A 9,917-nucleotide genomic window follows, 5' to 3' on the forward strand; every position below is an offset into this window, starting at 1 on the left:
TCAATGCTCCTTCACCATGTAATTGAGTTCCATGCTCAAGTTTGCATGACCTATGGAAATGTGAGGATTTTACAGAAATAACCATCAATACACAAAGACACAACATATAAAATTTGAACATTGAACAAGATCGAGTTAACATTTGCCTCTATATATCTACAGGCCAAACTCATGTAAAGGCAAGAGAATTAGTCATCTGGAACAAAGACGAGAGTATATAGAACGAGTTGTAACAAGTTTGTTGCTGATGCATTATATTATACTTGTATTTCACTTTTGCAATATTTATGAAAGCTTTATCGAGACCTTGAATGTCGTATCAAAATTTAATCAGGAGTAACTTTTTCTCATTTAATTATGGTTAACAACGCACACGATTATGCCTCAAATAAAGACTCTATCACTTGAACCAGGTGCAATGTCCGACATAAAGATGGACAGCTCACTGCAGGAAAGAAAGTCACACCCTTCTTGGTATAGTCTCATTGGCAGTTTCAGCGTGACACTGTACCTTTAAGTCGTCCTGATAAAACGGTCTTGTGCGCCAGATGTCGCCCATGGTCTATCAAAATTATTTGACTGTGGAAATCATGTTTGTCTTTTGCCAAATTAAACTGAAAATTTCGAACTTTACCCCGACTATCTTCACGCGCAAAGCACTTTGGTCACTTTGGTCAACAGACCGCCGTCATACAGCTGGAATGTTGCTGAATGCGGCGTAAAACAAGTCACTCGCAGTGGATATCAGTGCCGCTCAAAAGCACCCGGTTTCATAAAAAGGTTGCGGAAGAACTGCACTGTAGAACATTTTTTGCAAGACGTGACACTGTATTGACGTCACTGCGCCATTTTCGTCACACACCGGCGCAGTGATGACTTAGCATAACATCACTGCTACAGGCTGATTTGCTCATGTTCGTAAACAAGAGCAGATTCGTCGCGGACTTCATGACGTTACATACATATTCTTTTACAACTGTGACAATCATCTTTTATGACAAAAGTTATTTATATATCAAAGAAGCTGCATCGTTTGTTCTTCGTCGGCTACGATGACAGCACGTGGTGCCATGCAAACGATATAAACAAAGGCTCGCAACGCAAATCGAAATAGTGTTACACGCTTTAGGATATTTTCTGAGCGAGACTAACAATGATGTTTAATTAGATGTGTAGACCCATCCAAAATAAAAGAGTTATGAAATATGTATATGATATTGAATGGAGGGTGTAAGATGTAACGAACTGTCACATTTTTCTAGCCTGTGGCAGTACAATGCTGCCTGGCCGCATGGAACCCTGGGATGGAGAGTGCATTTTCCTCTGCTCCCTTCGTAACCGACGTCACGATACATGTCATCTGTCACCTCGCACAGCCTCTTATGGTAAATTACACGTAGCAGACTGTTTCTTGGTTTGTAGTTGCTTCACTCGGCTAACATCACTGGTAGAAACATTACGTTTATGTTTTTCCACGGATATAGTCTCAGTTCGACTCATAAATAAACAGAGACACAACTTCGTTTGCAGTGTTTACATTCCAACAATGCATCGAAGTTGTAGAAATACATGACTCTATGTATGTGTTTGTTATTAATGAAACAGTAGCTCCATCACAGCGTAACCTAAATGAGAGGTCATCAGATATCCAAACAAATAGTTCGAATCTTACGTCAAGTCGTTTGGCGATACGACGCTCGTGTGACATACGACATAGTATGCAACTACCCATACGTTCACCGAGTGGGTAATGAATGTATGCGCTATGTGGTGTACGTTGCAAGTTCCAATGTACTTTTTGCACAACCAGACTGCCTTTCTTAAACGAATGGAAAGTGTCATTATTCCATAAATATGTACTCCACCTTAAGAATGTGTCTTAAGAATCATCTCTTTTCTCTGAAGCAGATGCTGTTATTGATGTACATGTGATATGGAATAGCTACTTACACAGCTTGTGTCACTAGGACTCATATTTATATTCATGTACATACTAACATTATGTATTTGCTGAGTAGCATCGGGGATATTGCAAATGTTCTGATGTAGATTCTGGAGGAAATAAAAAATCATCCATTCACATAGGATTGTGGCATAACAAAACACTTAGAGTATGCGAGTCAAGCAGTAAGCTTTAATCCACATGCACGATACTGCAGATGTCAATTTTAGCATTGTCTGGTGCAGATAATACAGAACCGTAACAAAATATTCTTCTTTCGTGTTTTGAAAACCAAGACATGTTTCTGACTAAATAAGAAACCATTGATGACAAAAGATGACACATTTCATTTCCCCCCTCAATTTGGAAATGTCGGGTTGAATGAAAGATAAATCCACATAAAAATAAATGTTTCAAATGCTGATCAATCCTTTGGAGTAAAGACGCCATAACGTTTTTAAAGACAGCCTGGCGGGTTGAAGCTGAAATACAAGAATCATACTCGTCGAGGACCTTTGCTTCATAACATCATCCGTTGCGACTTCCTGTGTACTTGAATAAACGTTTGCTTGAGATAGAGTCTTTTACTGTTTAAACTCCTTTTTATTCATTACTTCAAAACTATAATTTTCCACAAAATACCTACAGCTTCACTTTATTGAACAAAATGATCTGAGAATTTCTCCCTAAATATTTCAATTTGCCCTTTTATGCTCGTCACCTGAATTTGAATTGTCTGCATCCGCGAATAATTGGATCCTGCTGTAGAATAAACTTTTTAGTTGGAATAATCAGTGGTAGTACATCACTTTAAGAGTATGTAGGAATAAAAATACAATTTCATTGTATAGGTCAATTGCCGCCTGATTTTCAGGGAAAAAAATTGCTTAAATATCTGCTCCCTCAGGAACAAAGTCAAGCACAAAAAGCCAACGTTTAATTTGATAGTCAGCCCCTGTTGAGTGAAGATGTCATAACGTTTATAAAAGGCAGTCTGGAGGGTTCAAGCTGGAAGATAAGAATCATACTCTACGGTGATTTTCTGCTTAATAACTTCACCCAATACGACTTGTGTTTGAAAGGAAAACATGTGTATGCTGGAGGAAAGACAGAGTCTTTTATTTATTGCATTAAAGCCTAACATAATTTACCATATTATCTACATTATCAGTTTTATTTTATTAATTAAATTGATCCAAATATTTATTTTCCCTAAATATTTAGGTTTGCCTTTTACGATGGTCACCTGAACTTGAATTGTCTACATTGGTGAATAGTCAAATCCTGCTGTAGAATATACCTTTTTTGTTGGAATAATCGGTGGCTTCTTGGAGTACATCACTGCAAAAGTGTTTTGGAATGAAAATCCAGTTTCATTGTATAAGTTAATTGTTGCCTGATTTTCAGTGAAAGGATTCACCTCAATATCTTCTCCCTTAGGAACATGGTCAAGCATCTTTCTGGTAAGTTCGTATCCCACATCGTCAGTATCTGCATACGTTGGACAGAACTCCCATCCTTTCCGGGTTTCTTTAAGAGCTGCATGACGCCTCCAGAGCTGGGTTTCACCGCTACGAAGACACAGGCTGCTTCACCAATGATGCATCTGTGAAAGATAGTTGTTCTCTTAATCGGATATGTCCGTGCGTCGTATTTTTCCACTAGTTCCAGGGGAACGTCAGCTAATGGAAGAATGCGGAACTCAGTCCTCGGTAATGGCGATAGCTTTTGGTTGAATTTTGTAATGGTCATGCTGTTAAAGTCAAACGAAAAAGTAAAGTAAAAACAAAAATGACTACACTGTACACAGTTGCACACTGTTTCACCAAAGTCGATTAGCGAAGCCTATGGCGCAGAATGAAGTGTGTATTTGTTAAAGACTGGTGATAATTCGCGCTAAAATACCAGGAAGTGAAACTGTATGTTATTGTAACACGATCGGTGATTCACGAAAGATAATAAAGAAAGCAATTATGGGTACGATTCCAGTTGAAATAAAACCAAAACAAAACAAATTGACAGATAACGTGCTAAGGCCACAAGGGCGTGCAAATATTTGAAACTGCCGGCCCGATACAATATCAACCAGCGCTGGGCTTCCGGGCCGGGGATTATTTCGAACGCTGCTTATGTAACGAGGTAGGGGTGATGAGAGGGGAGAGGTTGGTATGATAAAGGCCTCAGACGATAAAACTGCTCAGTGAAACCGACGGGCATAGGGGTGGCGATTTACATTCACAACGGATAGTGGTGTGGGTAGGGGACGCAACCCTGTATAGTAAATCACAGTCTATACATATATAACATGATATGACATGATAACATGATCAATAGATATATTATCTACCCACCAGAAACACATTCATCGATGAATCATATCAAGCACCTACCTAAGTAGTTTTACAACACCTTCACCTTCAGTAGGCATAAAATAAAGCAGTGATACATGTCATTGCAAGAAACTGTGATATGACTGTAGTTACAGCAATATTTTGCGGATATGGCATGACAAGAAACTGTGATATGACTGTATGACAATATTTTGCCAATATCCAGAGCACCAAACGAGTTTCACCCAGGATTTGAAGGGATACTGAACAATGGTCCTCAATGGTATTATTGATGGTCAAAACTAACAATTACTAGCACAATTCGACACAGAGACAACAATGGACTCACCAATGATTCTTCCATATTTCTCTTCTAATACCCACCAATTCGAGTCATCCATATCAAAACATTTGAGCAGATATGGGAGTGAACTACTCCAGCTTTCTTGTTTAGCTAGCTCAGCTACATGTTTCACTTAAGATCATCCAACCAATCGTCTGATCACAACTCCTACCATAATAGTAATGTTGAAAACACCGGGCCCCTCTTTGTACAACAGCGTTTCTTGTCTGTAGTGTCGTTGTCTGTAATTGTATAGTGTAAATGGTTTGTAAGTGTCAGTACTGCTTGTCAACGAGGCGAGGACTGTTCGCCGGACACGGGCTTCACGGTTCCATGTGGCTAGTGACAGGTGATTAACGTGCAAGTCGAGAGTAACAGAATTTACTGTGGCGTTGCCCATGAGACACAACTTGTTTTCGTGTCTTGTTGCATTTGTCGTGAAAAGCAACTGATGCGTGGTTTCCCCGTTGACATGACGAGGATCGATGAATTTCCATCAAGGCATGCTTCGAGCCGCTGGCTTACAAGTGTTTCACACAGTAATGAGCGCATTTATCATTAATGTCGGAATATTAAAAATGCTTATCAATGTTTTATTAAGGGTTCATGTATATGCTTCTAAAAGTGTTAATGTGTTAAGGTCTTCTGAGTGTATGGTATATAGAGAATATGGACGTTATTTATTTTATGTTTAAACATATAAGTAAATTATAAGAAATCTGATTAGGTTAGTAAAAATGCTGCAGTCACATTATCCGAAATAAATTTTCCAATAAATTCCTGAAGTTTCAGTGCCAAATTAAATTATCAAACATCACTATCATTGGTAGAGGAACCAACTCATCTGGAAGTGCTTGATGCATTAAAAATGAAAATAGTGATAAAAGTGCTGACCCAGTTGGCTCCATTGTTGAATTCTTAAAATTGTTTTGAATGGATCTCCATAAATACTAGGATAATGCCATCAATTATACATATAAAATAGGATAGTTACCAGCATCTCAAAAACAAGGCTTATCGACAATATGTTGTTATTTTACGTGCGTTTCCGACATAATGCACATTTTGTACATTGGACCCACTAGGCCATACAGTGTTTGATCGAAATAGATATTATAATGGCCAAAAGATAGGAAATCTGAAATTCTGAAGGGTCATTATATCTTGCCTCAGGTTAAATGCTGAATCTTCATATATGTTCTACTTGTCTATGTTTCAATGAAAAATTGTTCGCAGAATATTCCACGGGACATAACTCCGTAGGGTTCGCTGGAAATGACTTCGGCCGTAACACTTTTTTAGAATACATTTAGTATTATTGAGAGAAATGCAGTCGTGCGACACACTGCCTTTAGTTTAAAACCTGCTCTGTTTTAAGACAAATGACAACATCAATAAGGCATGAATATATATGCCACATTATCCTGTTTCAGCTGTCACCAGTTTTGTGTTTCACGGGTTTGTTCTTCGTCTGAAAAGAACGTCCATGCCCAAACTGAAGTACGCCAGACCTTCTTACTAATGTCTTTCGTTTCAGAAGCATAGCTAGATTTCACAAGAAAAACAGTCTAAACATGTCATTTACAATAGCGTGTTCCTTTTGTCTTGTATAAACTTCGGCCAAACTTCTCACCGACTGGGTACAGACCTCTAGACCAACCTGCTGGCGCACAGACCCATCCTTACTGAACATCACGTCTGAGAAGTATAGGATGACGTTCTGTAGTCTTATACAATGTACTATCACACCTGTAACTGTTAAAAATAGATGACTCCAAATCTCCCCATAACGACATGTTCTTTAAAACCATGTGTTCTTCTCTCTAGTTATACCTGGGAGCTGCTTCATCAGCCAAACTAAACCGGACAGTCAAGGTAAGGCATTTGTGCAACATGTTGTAATTTTAGATTATTTTCTATTGTTAATATATTATCTATAATGAATTCCTGTATTAAACTGTATATTTCTTTCAGTATTCCTTGGTGCTTTACAATAGCAGCATTTTGGTTGTATATGTTACGAAGGATTGGTAACAAAAGCCAGTGATGACCTTTCCACTTTCCATCGGGTCCATCTGGACGAATGCACCAACTTAAAACAATGTCCACTGTGTACCGCCCACTACAGGATGATGATTACTGAATAAACCAAAACTTTGTACTCAAATGTATGCACGTATGTAATTCTTTCTAGAACATCCAGACGACTCGCAAATTACATCCACTCCACCATGCAGGGCAAAGGATAAGGAAGTGTACCTGTTCTCTATCGGTGCATCATCAGCCAAATCGTAACTGTTTCAAGGAACCATGAAGTTCTTATACAGCACCACGTCACATCAGATAATTGAGAACAATCTAAGCGAAAACCGATCGAGGCTAGCAAATGCTTCAGACATAGTATTATACAGAAAATTCTGAGGAAGCCCCAACACCATTCAGCAAAAACTGCTACCCAGATATCCTCGATTTACTTTTCAAGGCGTTTGGAATCCGAGAAAGAAAAAGCAGAAAATGAACCAAACAGGACAAGGACTAAATCAACAGCGAATTGGTCACGATGCAACACAGAGTGAACCTGCCTATCGCCTTATGCCATATGTCCATGGTATGACCACCTTCCAGATCTCTGTAAAGTATTGACATAAGGTAATATCATGAACGATTTTAAATTCTGACTGACCAAAACACAGTTAGTCTTTGGATGTGACACAACATTAAATTATTACATTTCAATATGCTTTATCCAAACTTTAGTCTAAAGAGTGGACCAAGTTTTCCTTTGGCATTTCTTATTCATGAACGTTCGTCAGCATTTCCCTGATACACTCAGCAATAAACTTCCGATATTTGATTCCAGCTGCATACTATTTGCAGCTGTTAGACTGACACCACTAGAGCAATACAGGGAGGGCTGCCACAGGCAGTAAAATGAGAGAATCATATAATGCAGGACATTCGCTATGGGCCGTGTATGTGGACTAGTGTAGTGATGTGGAGCGCAGGAATGGAATGGTAAGGCGTCTACTTATCACGCTGGAGGTCAGGGTTCGATCTCCGATGGAGGCATCTGGGTTTGGGTCCCGAAATGGGCACATTTACGTAGTGTCCTTGGACAAGATAATTAGATCCATATTGCCTCAGTCCACCCTTCTGTTAAATGGGTACCCGTGATGATGTGCCGGCAATGCGAGTGTTTAGTTCATTGTGCCTAACAAGCAGCATGGCTGTATGATCCACAGGGAAGTATCGAAAAGTACGATAGTGTCCTATGACCGGGGATAGTAAAGTACGAAGCGTGGATATGAGCGCCGTATAAACGGACTATTACTATTCATCACCAACATACCGCTGTCTATGCCTATTTCATTTAGAGACCATTTAATGACTACAGCCAATATGAAGAAGACATCTTCAACAACGCTAAGTTCATCCTGACTTCGCTTGTCATAACTTGAAGTATGGATATTACAGACAAGAGGTCTGAATCTTGGAATTCTCTGCTCAAAGGCGTGTATGATTCTAAAGAACACAAACAAGAAGAAGTACGTTTCTACTTTCTGTAACATTCACACATGATACATGATACCTGTAAATTATAGACATGAAACATTATACTCCATTCCAACTTACACACGAACAATGTTTAGCTAACCTCACACATAAATGTCTTTTTTTGTGATTGACTAAGCGCTCTTCTATTATTTTCCATATACCCCAATTACACGCGAGGTACATTGCATTCACGGGGGTAACGAAGCCAGTTAAATCCCAACAATAATTCTTACAAGTTGCTGACTCAGCTGAATGTAGACGTTGAACTGGAATTAAATGTTGAAGTCACATTGTGTATCATGTGATTTTCACAAATACAGATACAGAACGTGCATGAGCGCATGCATCCGAGAAAGTACTATGATCAGTTAAGTCTCAACAATAATTCATACGAGTTGTAGCCTCAGCTCAGTTGAAATTGAAACTGAAATTATAATTCAATTCTTTGTTGCACACACATTTCAATAAGCCGATTAAACGGTGAATAACATCCATGTGCACAATATGTTATCATTATTGAATACTGTCTGGTTTTGCGCATCACTGAATATTTATTAGATAAAAATTGAAACATACTTTTACTCCAGGAATCGGTTAAAGCGTGTAATGATCTTTTCATTCATGTTGAAATGTAAACTGAACATTCATTTTAAGCACTGCGAGCTGTTCACCCGGAACATAACACTGTTGTAAAATAATAGGCTTACACAATACAGACAAAACTACGCTGTTGTTTAGCACAAGTTAAGACAACGAAGTGTGATATTGCAAGATAGAGCAACATTCCAACAAGAGCTAGAGTACAAAAAGAGCTTCACACAACAGACCCAAATAGGGATTTGAACCATAACTTTCAATCTTACTTGACTATTGATGAGAGTTAACATTACAAGACTAAGAAACAAGAGAGACTGATGCCATTCACCTATTGTGCACATCTATTTCATGTGATTTCGAGGCATAGATGCACAATAAAACTAACTGAAAAGACGAGATATTGCTGAGTCCTGGCGTTAATCATCAAAGAAAAAGAAAAACATAACCGAACCCAGGTAGATGTGGCAATGTCATTCATTTCAGCTGAAAAATGTTTTACATGAACAGAACAAAATAACCTTTCGAAAACAACAGATGGCGCAATAGGAGAATTGTGCTGCCATTGTCATCGCCCGACAATTGTCTGCGCTTACTGCCTTTACCCTTAAGCAACAAACGCCACTGAACCATTGAGATGGAACTGATACATTTCAATCTATTCGATGAATTTCTAAAAAAGCAGACTTAAACATTCCATTCTATTTACTTCACATTGCGTCATCATCCTTTTGTGTTAACACGTTTTCATAATTGTAACCATATGGAACAAATGTTTCTCAACAGCAGAATGATTGTGATAACTGTGGATGTTATTGCCTGGACTGATGCATTGAAAATGGATTGACTGGATTGTCTGATCCAGTGTCGATTATCTACAGATAGCTTGAAAATTGCTGAGTGCAGCATGAAACTAAACTCACTCACTCACAATCGATACTTGTGCTGCTCGAAAAATCCCACGAGTACCTGATGTACATAAAGTATCTCGGCTTATGGATAGGCTGTGTAGCCATTATAATATACACTGACTATGTCTGACAATGTCATAGAATATATTACCTTCTGGTTGATAAACAGTGCCAGGACAACGTTTGAATTTGCAATACGATTATTTTATACGTCTGCATTATAACCGTATATGGTGTTGGCT

At 38.6% G+C, this 9,917-nt stretch overlaps 1 pseudogene; it reads right to left on the minus strand.

Annotated features, from left to right (window-relative positions):
* Positions 1-3,203: 3,203 nt before the first annotated feature.
* LOC137264969 (uncharacterized) lies at positions 3,204-4,636 on the minus strand (annotated as a pseudogene).
* Positions 4,637-9,917: the final 5,281 nt, after the last annotated feature.

The sequence above is a fragment of the Haliotis asinina genome, chromosome 15 (genome assembly GCF_037392515.1).
Source record: "Haliotis asinina isolate JCU_RB_2024 chromosome 15, JCU_Hal_asi_v2, whole genome shotgun sequence".
NCBI classification, from domain to species: domain Eukaryota; kingdom Metazoa; phylum Mollusca; class Gastropoda; order Lepetellida; family Haliotidae; genus Haliotis; species Haliotis asinina.